Raw genomic sequence first — 12,814 nt, 5'->3', positions numbered from 1 at the left:
TACATATAGTGGGCTTTGCATGTTGGTTTAATTGGTGTCTGGATGAAGAGACGGGTACGTCTCGAAACCGGTAGACATAGAAAAGTCGGTAAGTATTTAAGAACATTTAGTACAATGCTTGACCACAAAGTAAATGCATTAAATATTAATAATGTAAATTATCTCACCTGGTTTAAAAGTTATGTTTTGAAAATCGCACACATTCGCACAATTTTGTTTCCTGAATATTTCGTTCAATGTGACTACCGCGATTTATCCTTTAAGGTACAAATTTATCTCCATGAAAATTAGCATATTGTAAGGCATAAAGATTAAAAATACACGCTCTTTTAAATTCTTTATTGTTTTATACAAAAAACCTTTTTGAGTTCTGGCCAATCGTCGGTCAAGGGCAATTTCATGCCATCGCCGACAGTATAAAACTTCCCAAATAATTATTGTGTAATTAACCTTTGCCTTCGGCTAAGTCATGCATGGAGTGACTCATTGAAAGGTGTGAAAAATAGTAGGTACGTAAATACGTATATTATCGTCTTAATACATGCGGTTATAACTTTAAACAATAATTTCCAGCTACCCGGAATCGGTAGTAACTTTTATTCTATAATTTTGTATTTAATTTAGGAATGAAAACAATCCCTTAAACAAGCTTAATGGTCAAAATTTTAAACCTGCTTACGTTTTCCCACAAAGTAGGTTGATTTGAATAATATAATAAAACAAAATCCACACGACATCGACACGATCAAATAATATAAGCTGGGTTTATTTTCATTGGATTATTATTATTTTATTTGTTTTATGGCAGGCAAATGCGCTGGGCAGCAGGGGCGTGCGGTAAGGTTTTTGATTGGGGAAGCAATTAGTATATAAGTAATTAGTACATAATAATATATACTGCCCTTAAGAAATTAAAGACAAACTAATTACTAATATGATAAGAAATTAAAGCAATAATTTCACATATCTAGTAATAAATTGAAATAACAAATCAACCAACTTCACTATTACTTCTCCCACTCCTTGATTATAGAGATGTCTGTTACCCAGATGCTAATTCTGAACTGAATACCGCGCGCAACTACACTGGCTCAGTATCAGGCATGGAAGAAACATTCACATTCTATCATTTCAACACAATATTTTTAATAATCCCACTTCGCCTGTTTCTGAGAGAGCTCTTCCAACCTCTAAGAGAACCCGTTTAATATCCCTTTACCGCTCTAATTTTCTTGCCTCCTCTATCACATTTTTTACATTTTTTTGCACCACAACAGGTCAGGAGGCCTAATTACAGTGGTGAATTACATCACAGAGCACCCAGGCTTGAGAAAAATCACACTTTATTTTTTGTGTTCTCACCGGGAATCGAACCCGGAACCTTCCGTGCGTGAGTCAAGCGTCTTGACCACTACACAACGGAGGCCGCCGAGTAGTAGCAGCTCGGCTGTGGAATAATCTACCCACTCACACTAGAGACGGCCCCTTCTTTATTTAAATTGAAATCAAGATTGAAATGTCACTATCAAAATGTTTGAGTTGTTCCTTTCTTATTTTTCTTTCCATCCTATCACCTTTCCCCTCTTCTCTTCATAGTATAGTGTAAATTTTTAGTTATTTTTTGTTTTAAATTGTTTTATAAAATTGAATTCTGTTAAAATATGTCCATGTACTTGTAATTTTCTCAAACTGAACGGTTTGGGTAGGTAGGAAGAAATTGCCTTAAAGCAATATGCCCGCCCTTATACGTATATAAATTGTATATGTAAATAAAGTGTAAAAATTAATAAATAAATAAAAATAAGAAATGTATAGATAGAATAATAGGAATCCGCAGCATAGAAATATAAATATGATGTGAGTAACGCACTTTGACCGGCAGTGGGCAGTCAACCGTATGGCCTAAAATATAATAATTTGTTATGAATTTATAATAGCCTTTATAAAAATACAAAGTTTTCTACGTATTTTGATTTGCATTGCACATCCACAGTCCACAGGTATTATAAAATGTCATTAGGTGTTTTACGTAAACATGCATACATTATCACAGGCCAGATAAAAATAAAATAAAAATTCTCAAGCTTATCTTTATACCCGATTTATAAGTAAGGCCCACTGGCTTCACTCTGCACTGATGGAATATATGTTCTGAAAATATAATGAACGTAAGTCAGTATTATTTAATGTAAGAATTATTATTTTTCCCATTCCCCAAAATCCAGTGAAAGGATTAATCTAATGGGCCGAAATCATACGGAATTTAAGAAATTAATCTAATTGGGATCCACCAAAAAGGAATGTTGATTGATAACGTTGAAATACAATATTTTTTACGTACCAAAAATGAGTACCCTACAATTTTTTGTAGCATGTACATGATCGTTAAATGCAGCCCTGGGTAAGCAAATTTATAGTCCTTAAAATTTAGCTTGATTAAAGTGACAGCTGCCAAACGAATGTCAATAGTAATAGAAAATTACTGATCACTGATCATGTACCAATCAAATCGATTTTATCAGTTTTTGCATGCAAACATGAAACTCTGTTTCCGAAAATTAATATAAAAACGCAAAAACAAGCCTATTATAGTGTGTTTAAGACAATTATTCACCAAAAATTGAAACATTAAATGTCTTATTTTTTATTTGTACTTTTTTCACGAAGAATATCAAATTGGTGAATTTTTTATTCGATCAATTTGTCCCATCTCTAACGTTTTTGCAAAATGATCTAACCTTGTAAGAACGTCGTTAATAATTAGGTTAATTTTAGGTTTTTTTAGTTTTAAAGCTGATTTTATATTAAAATTTATTTCAACTGAGAGGGAAAACATTTTTGGAAGTCTAGATGAACAACTCCCTAGGAAGGAAATTTAGCCAGTCTGCAAGTATTTGGATATACTCAAACATGGTTGAATTACTACCCGGTAAAAGAAAAAGTATAAAAATTGGAAAATTGTTTTCAGGCGTTGCCTAGTAGGTGATCTGGTTCAGCCGGATGAATCTCACTTACGTGATAAAGGTTTCAGCTCTTTCACTTCACAAAAGTCAACAGATGGAAGAGTTGAGGAAATGTGGATGTTCAAACATGGGCATAATGGTGAATGTTACACAGTGTGTAAAGTGACCACTTAAACCAGCCAATGACAGGTCATAAGCCATGTAAATGCCTAGACTTCCATATTCCCTTCTCAAAAATGTTTTCCCTCTCTGTTGAAATAAATTAAAATATGAACAACTCTCTAGGGAGGAAATCCAGCCAGTCTGCAAGCATTTGGACATACTCAAACATTGCCGATTTTAAATATTTATGTTGATTAATATGTCAAGCATTGTATTAAAACAAAAAATAACATGCCAGATACGAATGATTTTTCGTGAGTTAATCACTCCTCAGACGTCACTACAAAGTTATGTCGTCACTTTTGCTGACAACTGTCATTCTAATCAAGCTATATTTTAAGGACTATAGTAACTATGGGTACGTTTTCATCTCATTACTTTTAAAAAATATATATCGATAAGGCGCGTCTATGTATGGCTATGCCAATGCTTCCGTATTTATTAAATCTAATTTAAAGTACGGAAGTTGCATAACATTAAAAAATACACAAATCTAAGTACGAAAATAAAACAAAAACAAAAAAAAAATAGAATGAAAACATATTTATAAATGGTAATAAATAAACATTTAAGTTAATTTTCCGTGAAAATAATATAGTTTTTCTTTACGGATATTGGTAATAAATTTAAATAACGTAATAAAAAGATTTAAAAATATGGTTTTATTGATTAAAAAAAGCGTGTGATTAGGACTTAAATCAGAAAATGAATGTGTATCGTCGGCAAGTATTGAAGAAAAAATTGATACCAACTAATTATATAATTCAAATGTCATGGTATAAATTTCTTGATTTAAATGTCATGTTATAAATGTTTTGATTCATATATCATGATTTAAATATCTCTATACAAATCTCATGATGTATACCTTTTAATTTAATGTACATATTCCATCCCAAAACACCTAACAATCATCCTAATATTAAAGAAAGAATCACGTAATGAATTTATTAAAAAATATATATTGTATCTACGCATAAAGTAGGTAATGTACTTTACTGCCATCTATGAAACAGCATTCTACTTATCAGATAGTCGGATCGGTCAGTGTGATCAAAAAATGTTTTTAAAATAATAATTTATCATATCAAAAAATATACTTAAGTATATATTATTTCTATAATTAATTCCAAGAGTTTTGAAATATTTTTAAAATGAACTTTCTCCAGTACAAAAAGTAAAATAAATGTTTTATTTATTTGGTTTTTTATGTGCGCGTGTGTGTATGTGTAGTATATTGCCATCTATGAAGCAGTAGAAAACTATAAACAAGCTTTCCTACTGAAGCACAGGCAGTATAAGTTATAATTTTATTCATTGTAATGCATTTATTGGATTGATTGATTATTAATTAATTCAGTGTCATTATTTTTTTTGTAAGGTACAAAATCATAAACGGTAAATTCTAAATTACAATTTGTTTTTTCTTATGAGTTACAAAACGCAAAATATTTCTATTGTACCTGTTATTGAAGTCGAAAATTTTTTTTAACTTTAATTTTTAATTTACCTGTGTATGTTTATCACTTATTATTTATGTGCAAAATACATACATGAACACGATTTTATGTTTTTGTGAAGGTTCGTATTACCTATTCGTTTATTTTCTTCAGCTCATATACAAAATTTAATTATTAAAAGTTTTCGGATACGAGACGTATTTTTTTGCAGATTTTGTATGTGAAAAGTAAAAAATGTTAGAAAATTATTTATATATTTTTTAATTTCTCTAGAATTTTATAGCACACGCGGAAATATTGATTGACACAACAGAGTAGATAAGTAAAGGGTCATTTTTTTAATTTTTTTTTTTTTAATATTTAAAAAATAGTCTTCAATTTAAGTCCTTGGCTAACTTGGCTCTAAGCGCCGCGCCATCTGGGGTGCTATTCTGAACCACTCTCGTCGCACGAAAAATGTATATACACTGTATTGAGAAAATAGAACTCCCATATTTAGCTTCATCTACCGATTTTATGCCAACAATATAACTTTTTTAAAACATAAAGTAATAAAGATCTATGAAATACTGTCCAGTAAAATATTAAAAAAAATCTAATTATTAGTACTTAGCATAAAAAATATTTTTAAATTTGTAATTTTGGATTCCGCAAAAGCGGCCATTCCATTGGCCGCGCCCCTTATACGTCACGATTTATGTTAATTTGTTCCTGGCAATTGAAATTTGTTTGGAAAACTATCCCGAATCTTGACGTCAAAAAAACCAAGGCCAAACGCGTCGCCTTTTTCTTGCAACGTATTTGTATTGAATTTCTTTTTTACATTTTTAAAACATTTTTGTGCATTTCATTTTACATTATGAAAACATTTCTCGACAATATCCATATTGATTTTGAAAATACAATTAATAATTCTTAATCTATTTCATATATTTTTATCGGTATTTGTAGTATGTGATATTACCCTATTGTGTGAGAAAACTTTATAATTTTATTGGTGATAAATTTGGCTCGAGGTTCCCGCAATTCGTCGACAGCTCTAGTCTGAACTGCGTGTACTTGACGCGGATCTATCTGGCTTGGAAGGAAGCATTTTGATATAATAAATTAAGTTATTTCATTTAGGTAAGTACCTAATTTTTTTATAATTTGACAGAGAAGCTCGCTGAAAAATTGGGAAACATTAGGAATACCATATGCTCTAACGCAGATATGGATTGTGTAAGCAAATTTGGTCAATTTTTAAAAGTTTAATATTCCATTACCGGAACTAACAGCAACACCACACTTATCATTGGCGCCAGTATCGGAATACAAAAAATAGGCCTCGTTAACAAACAAATTGTAATTACTAAACAGAAAATGCCAAAGCATCAGCACCACATTAAAAAATGTCAGTAATCATAGTTCCTACCTTTTGGTCAATTTCTCATATCCACCTTTTAAAACTGGTGAGTATGCGTCGAAAGGTAACATCCGTTGGTTTGGCAAATATTGAATCAAGTACTTTTTGTTTAGAGCTTTTGGTTAGGTGGTGGCGTGGTGTTACTTGTAGGGTTTATGGGATCTGTTGGTCGTATCCTGAAATTGATACCAGAAGATGATAAAAGTAGTTCCGGTCCTTATCGCATCCAGACCGGAGCCATTGGCCCCGAATCATCAATTCATTGGTTCCTCGTGGGAATATAATAGTAATATAATTTTTATATTTGAAGCACTAACTTTGTGGAACATTATATTATTAAATACATTACAATGCAATAACTTTGTTTTTTGGATGTACCAGTTTATTTTTATAATTTAATAACCAACTAGTTTCGGAAAAATACTGTGCCTTTTTCAGGCTTAATTACAAACTGACATAATTTAAAATTTACACAGTGAGGGTAGAGTAAGTGTGGCTAAGGGAGAGGGGGTAGAAAGTAGTGGTTTATGTGTGGATTCAGGGAGAGGGAACATATTCAAAATACGACTTTTACTTAAATTTATTTGATTTTTAATAATATTTAAATTGTTATTTACAGCCTTTCTAATTTTTAAAAGTTATTGATTATTTAGTATCCTTTTTTGTTTATGTGTAAAATTTAAATACCATCTTCAAAGTTAAATGAGTGATTATTTGTAAGAATATGTTCTACAAACTCAAAAAAAGCAGTGCACTCGATAACTTAGAAACTAGATTAAATTAGAAAGCCAGTAAATAATTATTTGAATATATTTAATACTCAAATAAATTTAAGTAATAGTCTTATTTTGTATGTGTTCCCTCTCCCGGAATCCACACAAAAACCTCAAGTTTCTACCCCCTCTCTTCTTCTTAAGCCAAACCCCTCTACCCTTAGGTGTAAATGTTATATTATGATAGTTTGTTAACCCTAAAGAAGGCATAGTATTTTGGTGAAACGAGTTGATTATTAAATTATAAAAAATAAAGTGGGACGTACAAAAAATAAAGTCATTGCATTGTGATATATTGGATAGTTATAATGTATCAAATATTGATTATGATTTTGTGTTGCTAAAGATAGCTGGTCTAGCAATATCTATAGTATAAATACTCTACAGTTGATTGATTGCGTCTGTGTCTTACACCCGCGTGCGTGCCTTATTATCGTAGCATCAACGAAATCAGGATCATTTCCATCTGTTTATATGTAATATTTGAACGGAATAATAATTATCTCTATACAGGGTTTATTATATAAATAAAACACGAGTGATACTTCAATCCACAAATTTGGAATATCCAGTGACCGGTTTCATCGCTTTCGCGATATCTTCGAGACTGGTATCTTTATTAAAAAGTTAAATGTATTTATACAGAACAGAGGTAAGGATACATAATTCAAAGGATACATAATTCAATTATATGTAAGTAAATTAAATAAAGCTATTTTTATCTTAAGGATCATTATATAATAAATTACAATGAACTTCCATCAAGAATTTTCACTTACAAACTTAAATGTTCTATACAGGGTGTTCATTAAACCCTGTCACATCCGAAACCACGATGATCATTATAAGCAAGAAGACATATTAGCACATTAAAATAAATTTTTAGAACTAATGAAATTTAAAAAAATAAAATATTAAAAAAAGCAAATGGTTGCTTACTTCTGCAAGGGAGAAACGAGGAGGGGGAGGGGGGGAATCTGATACTGCGCCGCGCTCCCCTCACTTCATCGTGGTTTCGGATGTGACAGGGTTTTAAGAACACCTGTGTATGAATGTAGAGGAAGCGAGGTCTGTATGCAAAGACAGAGTAAATATAGCATCCCATCTTCCCTGCCTACCCCTACGGCGATTAATAATTTATTTTTTAAGATTTTTGTCGTTCTAAAAATTTATTTTAATGTGCCAATATGTCTTCTTACTCATACCTATCATCGTGGTTTCGGATAAGACATGGTTAAAAGAACACCATGTATATTCTCATGCACGCGCGCCGATTATACGACTTTTGACATGTCCATCGAGCATATATTTAATTTGGTCGTGCCATATCTTTCTCGGTCTTTTCTTCGATTTCTGCATCCATCAAAATTCGCATCGCAAATCTTTTTAGCTGTTATTTCGCTGCCCGTTGGCTATCATGTCTAAACCAACGTAGAACTGCTTTCTTGATTTTGTCGACAAAACTTATCTCAGCCATACATAATGTACGGAATTGTAATAATTAATTAATTAATTACGGTAATTTGGGTAGCTACCGTACACAGTTTTACCACACATCCGCCTGAGAGATCGCATTTCAAGAGCGTTAATCGTACTTTCATCCTTATTTCGTATTCATTCTACTTCGCTCTTATAAATAAGGGTCTGTAGCTCAATCACAAATAATTATCGACGTGTTTAAAAACATGTTTAGCATTTGAGCAATCACAAAGAACATGTTTAAGTTATCGCAGTCATAAGTCAACGCTCGTGTTGGTTTGTTTTTTGTTTTCCTCGTAAATAAATACGATTCATTGACGAAAAATCGGCGTTTACTATAAAAATAATACAATATATTGCATTTGCTAAAAAGAAAGGAGTATCTAATACAAAAAAGTGAACATTTAATTACAATTACTATGGCGACTGCTTTTCTTGACATTTGGCTTGCCAGCCGCTGGGTAAATGCAATAAATAGCATGATAAATAACAAATAAAAATTGCAGTTTTTGAATATTTTCCATATTTACACCGGTGAAATTCAAATATGTGATTGCGCAGTAGATTGTATATATTTTTAGTGACAATAACGTAAACATTTTGACATTTAATATTAGGTGTTCATGGATGTTCCATTGTGATCGCGAATACGATAAATAACCATGGCGATAAATTGTTTTCACGTCGCTTATTGGTATGTCGATAGTTATTTGTGATTGAGCTACTGGACCATAAAACATAAATATGTATACAGAAATAACAGTTCTTTCACGCAAAATTTACGTTCATCCTTCCATAAATATTTTATTAGTCGGGATGTTATTTTTATTTATCTTTTCGCAAAGTTATTAGTAAACCAATAGCTAATTTATATTGTTTAGTATTTACGTTAGATGGGGTCACTTAGTTCATACCTTTGTCTAGTAGCACAAAGAACAAAATCAATATACACGTCTGCTCTTTCGGAAAATTTCAATGTTATTCAAAATTAGTCACGCAAGCTTTTCTGGGGCCTAGTTTATATCACGTGCACTAAAAAATATCAGGAATTTCTCATTTATTTCATTGTATGAATAATATCAACGGATGGATTAACGTGTTGTTTTGTTGATATTAACGAATTGATAAAATTATATCAAAATAATAATAAATATTAGCAACACTCGCAAACACATATAGCCAGCAGTGGCGAATGGTGATTTTATTTACAGGTAAGCTTAAAAGCATATCATATATTTGTACCTACATAGAAGGTACATAATATAATGTCAGTAAAATATACTATAAATTAATATTTTTCTGTGGCTCTGTGTGATACAACAACTCTCATTCATGAAATCAACTCAAACGACGTAACTTCGTGATATATTATATTATATACATAGATATATTATCCATTACTTTAATACATAGCTCAATAAAAAATAGCACTTTGAATTCAGTCGATATTAGGTATGCAATTGAAATGTCAACTGGCCGGATTGTTCTAGAAATTAATAGTACTAAAAACGGCCGCTTCGAGGGCTATAATATGTCCTGCAATATGACGCATGAAAGTAATGATGGTCTTATGTAAAAGGTACCATCTCAAAGAAAAATAGCCTTTAAGAAAAAATGTTTGAAATACTGTTTTCCAAATCAAGAATCTTCAAATAATTTGTGTAATCTGCTAGTTTAATCTAGGAAAAAAAACCCGCACTGGGCTTAAGACATTCAAAATATTGTATACTTATTTGTATGAAAAAATAAGCTGGAATAATCGGCTAGTTTCTTGGATCACCACAGGCGCTGGGCGCGCTTTATTGATATGAATATTTATATTAGGATAAAAATACAAACGATGGAATTGATTTAAAATAAATAATAATTATTCGTTTATTTTTCTGTAAATAAAGTTACAGTAAAACATTATTATGGTTAGTCAAATATATTGGAAAGCTGCGCATAATCGCTTCTATAGACAGTTCGCCCCTGATAGCCAGTAATCATTCCACAGCACATGAGTTACAAAAATCAATACAAAATTGAAAAATAAAATAAAAATATTACAAATATTACGAAATAAATTAAAAAATCAAAGAGATTTAGCGGCCTCCGTAGACGCTTGACTCCATACGGAAGATCCGGGTTCGATTACCGATAAGAACACAAAAATCAAATTAGATTTTTCGCAAGCCTGGGTGCTGTGTGTTATAATTCACCACTGTGATTGGGCCTTCTGGCCTATTGTGTTTAAAAATAAAATATACATAAAAACAATAAGGAGATATTTGGCAAATAAAAGCAACACAATTTTTAGTCATAAAAATAATTACAGGATATAAATATTGTTTGCCAAGCCTGAATTTCAAGAGGTACCTTATTGAAGAATCGTATGCAGCTTGAGGTAAAAGAATTATTCAATTTTTGTAGTCTAGTGGTGGGCACAACTGGCATATCTTTATTTCTGGTATTGAACCTATGGAAATTTCTGTTTCTTCTAAAATCAACAGTATGTTTTATGTACATACATTAAGTTTTCATAGATATATTGACATGTGACTGTTAATATATTGATTTTTTTAAACATATTTCTAAGCGATTCTCGGGGACTCATATTGTAAATTGCTCAAACAACTCTCTTCTGCAGCACACAAACAGAATGAACATCTGCAGCACTTCCCCACAACAGTATACCGGAAGACACAACGCTGTGAAAGTAACTGAAGTGTACCAATCTAGCTGTTTCTACATTAGTAAGATGTCATTTTTTTTTAACAGCGTAGGCTGCAGAACTAAGTTTGTTTGATAAATTAGCTATATGTAGACGCCATTGAAGCTTAGAATCCACATTAGTCTGTGTCTATGTCTTGTATAACTTCACAAATATTGTTCAATTTGTGAAAACCTTTTATTGGTTCTGAGTGCAATATTTCTTTAATGTTAAGTACACATATGTAGAACTGTTAAACTGAATTTTTTTTTTTTTTTTTAGAAATAGAAATTGACAAAATATTAAAATTGATAAAATACTACATTATGAAGAGAGGAAGGGGTAGAGAGGGAAGCAAAGAGGGAAGAGAAAAGAAAAAATCAAATATTCTTGAAGTGACTTATCAATCGTGATTTGAATGTGAATAAAAGATAAAAATTTGAGCGGTGAATGGATATTGGTTTCCCAAATAAAATGAAAATTATATGTATACCAGAGTTAGCTACGAACAGTAGCTTGGTGGGATTTAGTCCTTATTAACTTTACGTTTTATAAAAATATTTACATTTTTTCCAATAAATATTCATAGGTACGAGTTGGTTGGTAAAAATGATCAGGATATGCTGCGATTGGAGTAAAATGCAGTGCCATATGCACCACTGGGTATGGATATGGAAATATGATGACTAATGCGAGTATTTCTTTACAGTTTTTTAAAGTATCTTAACTAGAGTTAAAATCCAGGCCAATGTTTCAGGAGTGGATCAATCTACGTTCTAGATCTTTCTATGTTTGAAGTTTAACTAACATTAAGCAGTGTAACAGAATAAGTTTTACAGTGTTATCTTCTAGTTAGGATTTAAAACAAACTAGTGATTCTTGATGTTTTCTTGCTGTAGAATGCTGAAAGTTTATTGCTATTGTTAGAAATGTGCTGAATTCCACACAAATTGCATACTAACCTACGAACATTGCTATTGTATAGCATACTTACCTACGTACATTGTCATAGTAAAGCGTACTAACACACGTATGTACATTATTATAGTATAGAATACCTACACACGTACATTGTTATAGTGTAGCATACTCACTTAAGTACAATGTAGCATGTTGATTTATGTATATTGTAAGAGTATAGCATGCTTCCACGTACATTATTAGAGTATAGCATGCTTACCTACGTACATTGTTATAGTACAGCATGCTTACCTACGTACATTGTTATAGTATAGCATACTCACTTAAGTACAATGTAGCATATTAATTTATGTATATTGTTAGAGTATAGTATGCTTATCTACGTACATTGTTATAGTACTCACTTAAGGACAATGTAGCATATTCATTTATGTATATTGTAAGAGTATAGCATGCTTACCTACGTACATTTATTTATTTATTTTTATTTATTAATAACATTATACATTGTTATAGTATAGCATACTCACCTATGTACAAGGTAGCAAATTTACCTACGTTTATTGTTAGAGTTAAACAACAGTTTGTCGGCCTCGTGGTGTAATGGTCAGCACGTTTTCTTACCATGGAAGAGGTTTCGGGTTCGATTCCCGACATGGTTGTGCATAGTCCCTGGACTCGTACCTGAAGCGTCAGACTGATCATCTTACCTTCATCTAACAAAAATAATCAATTTACGCTGCGATTGATGTACCAATGCAGTGCCCTATACATCATTAGGTGCGGAAAAGGAATAATAATGAAAAAAAATATGAAAGCATGCTCATCTAAGTACATTGATATAGTATAACATGCTTACCTACCTACCTTGTTACACTATAGCCAACTTGTCGAAATAAATTGTTATTGTAAATAAAACTTGCATAAATACATTGTTACAGTATAGTAAACTTGCCTAA

The sequence above is a fragment of the Micrasema longulum genome, unplaced genomic scaffold (assembly GCF_059751315.1).
Source record: "Micrasema longulum isolate JH-2025_06_02 unplaced genomic scaffold, ASM5975131v1 h1tg000319l, whole genome shotgun sequence".
Classification (NCBI taxonomy): domain Eukaryota; kingdom Metazoa; phylum Arthropoda; class Insecta; order Trichoptera; family Brachycentridae; genus Micrasema; species Micrasema longulum.
The sequence above is the reverse complement of the archived record's forward strand: the minus strand, read 5'-3'. Positions refer to the sequence as shown.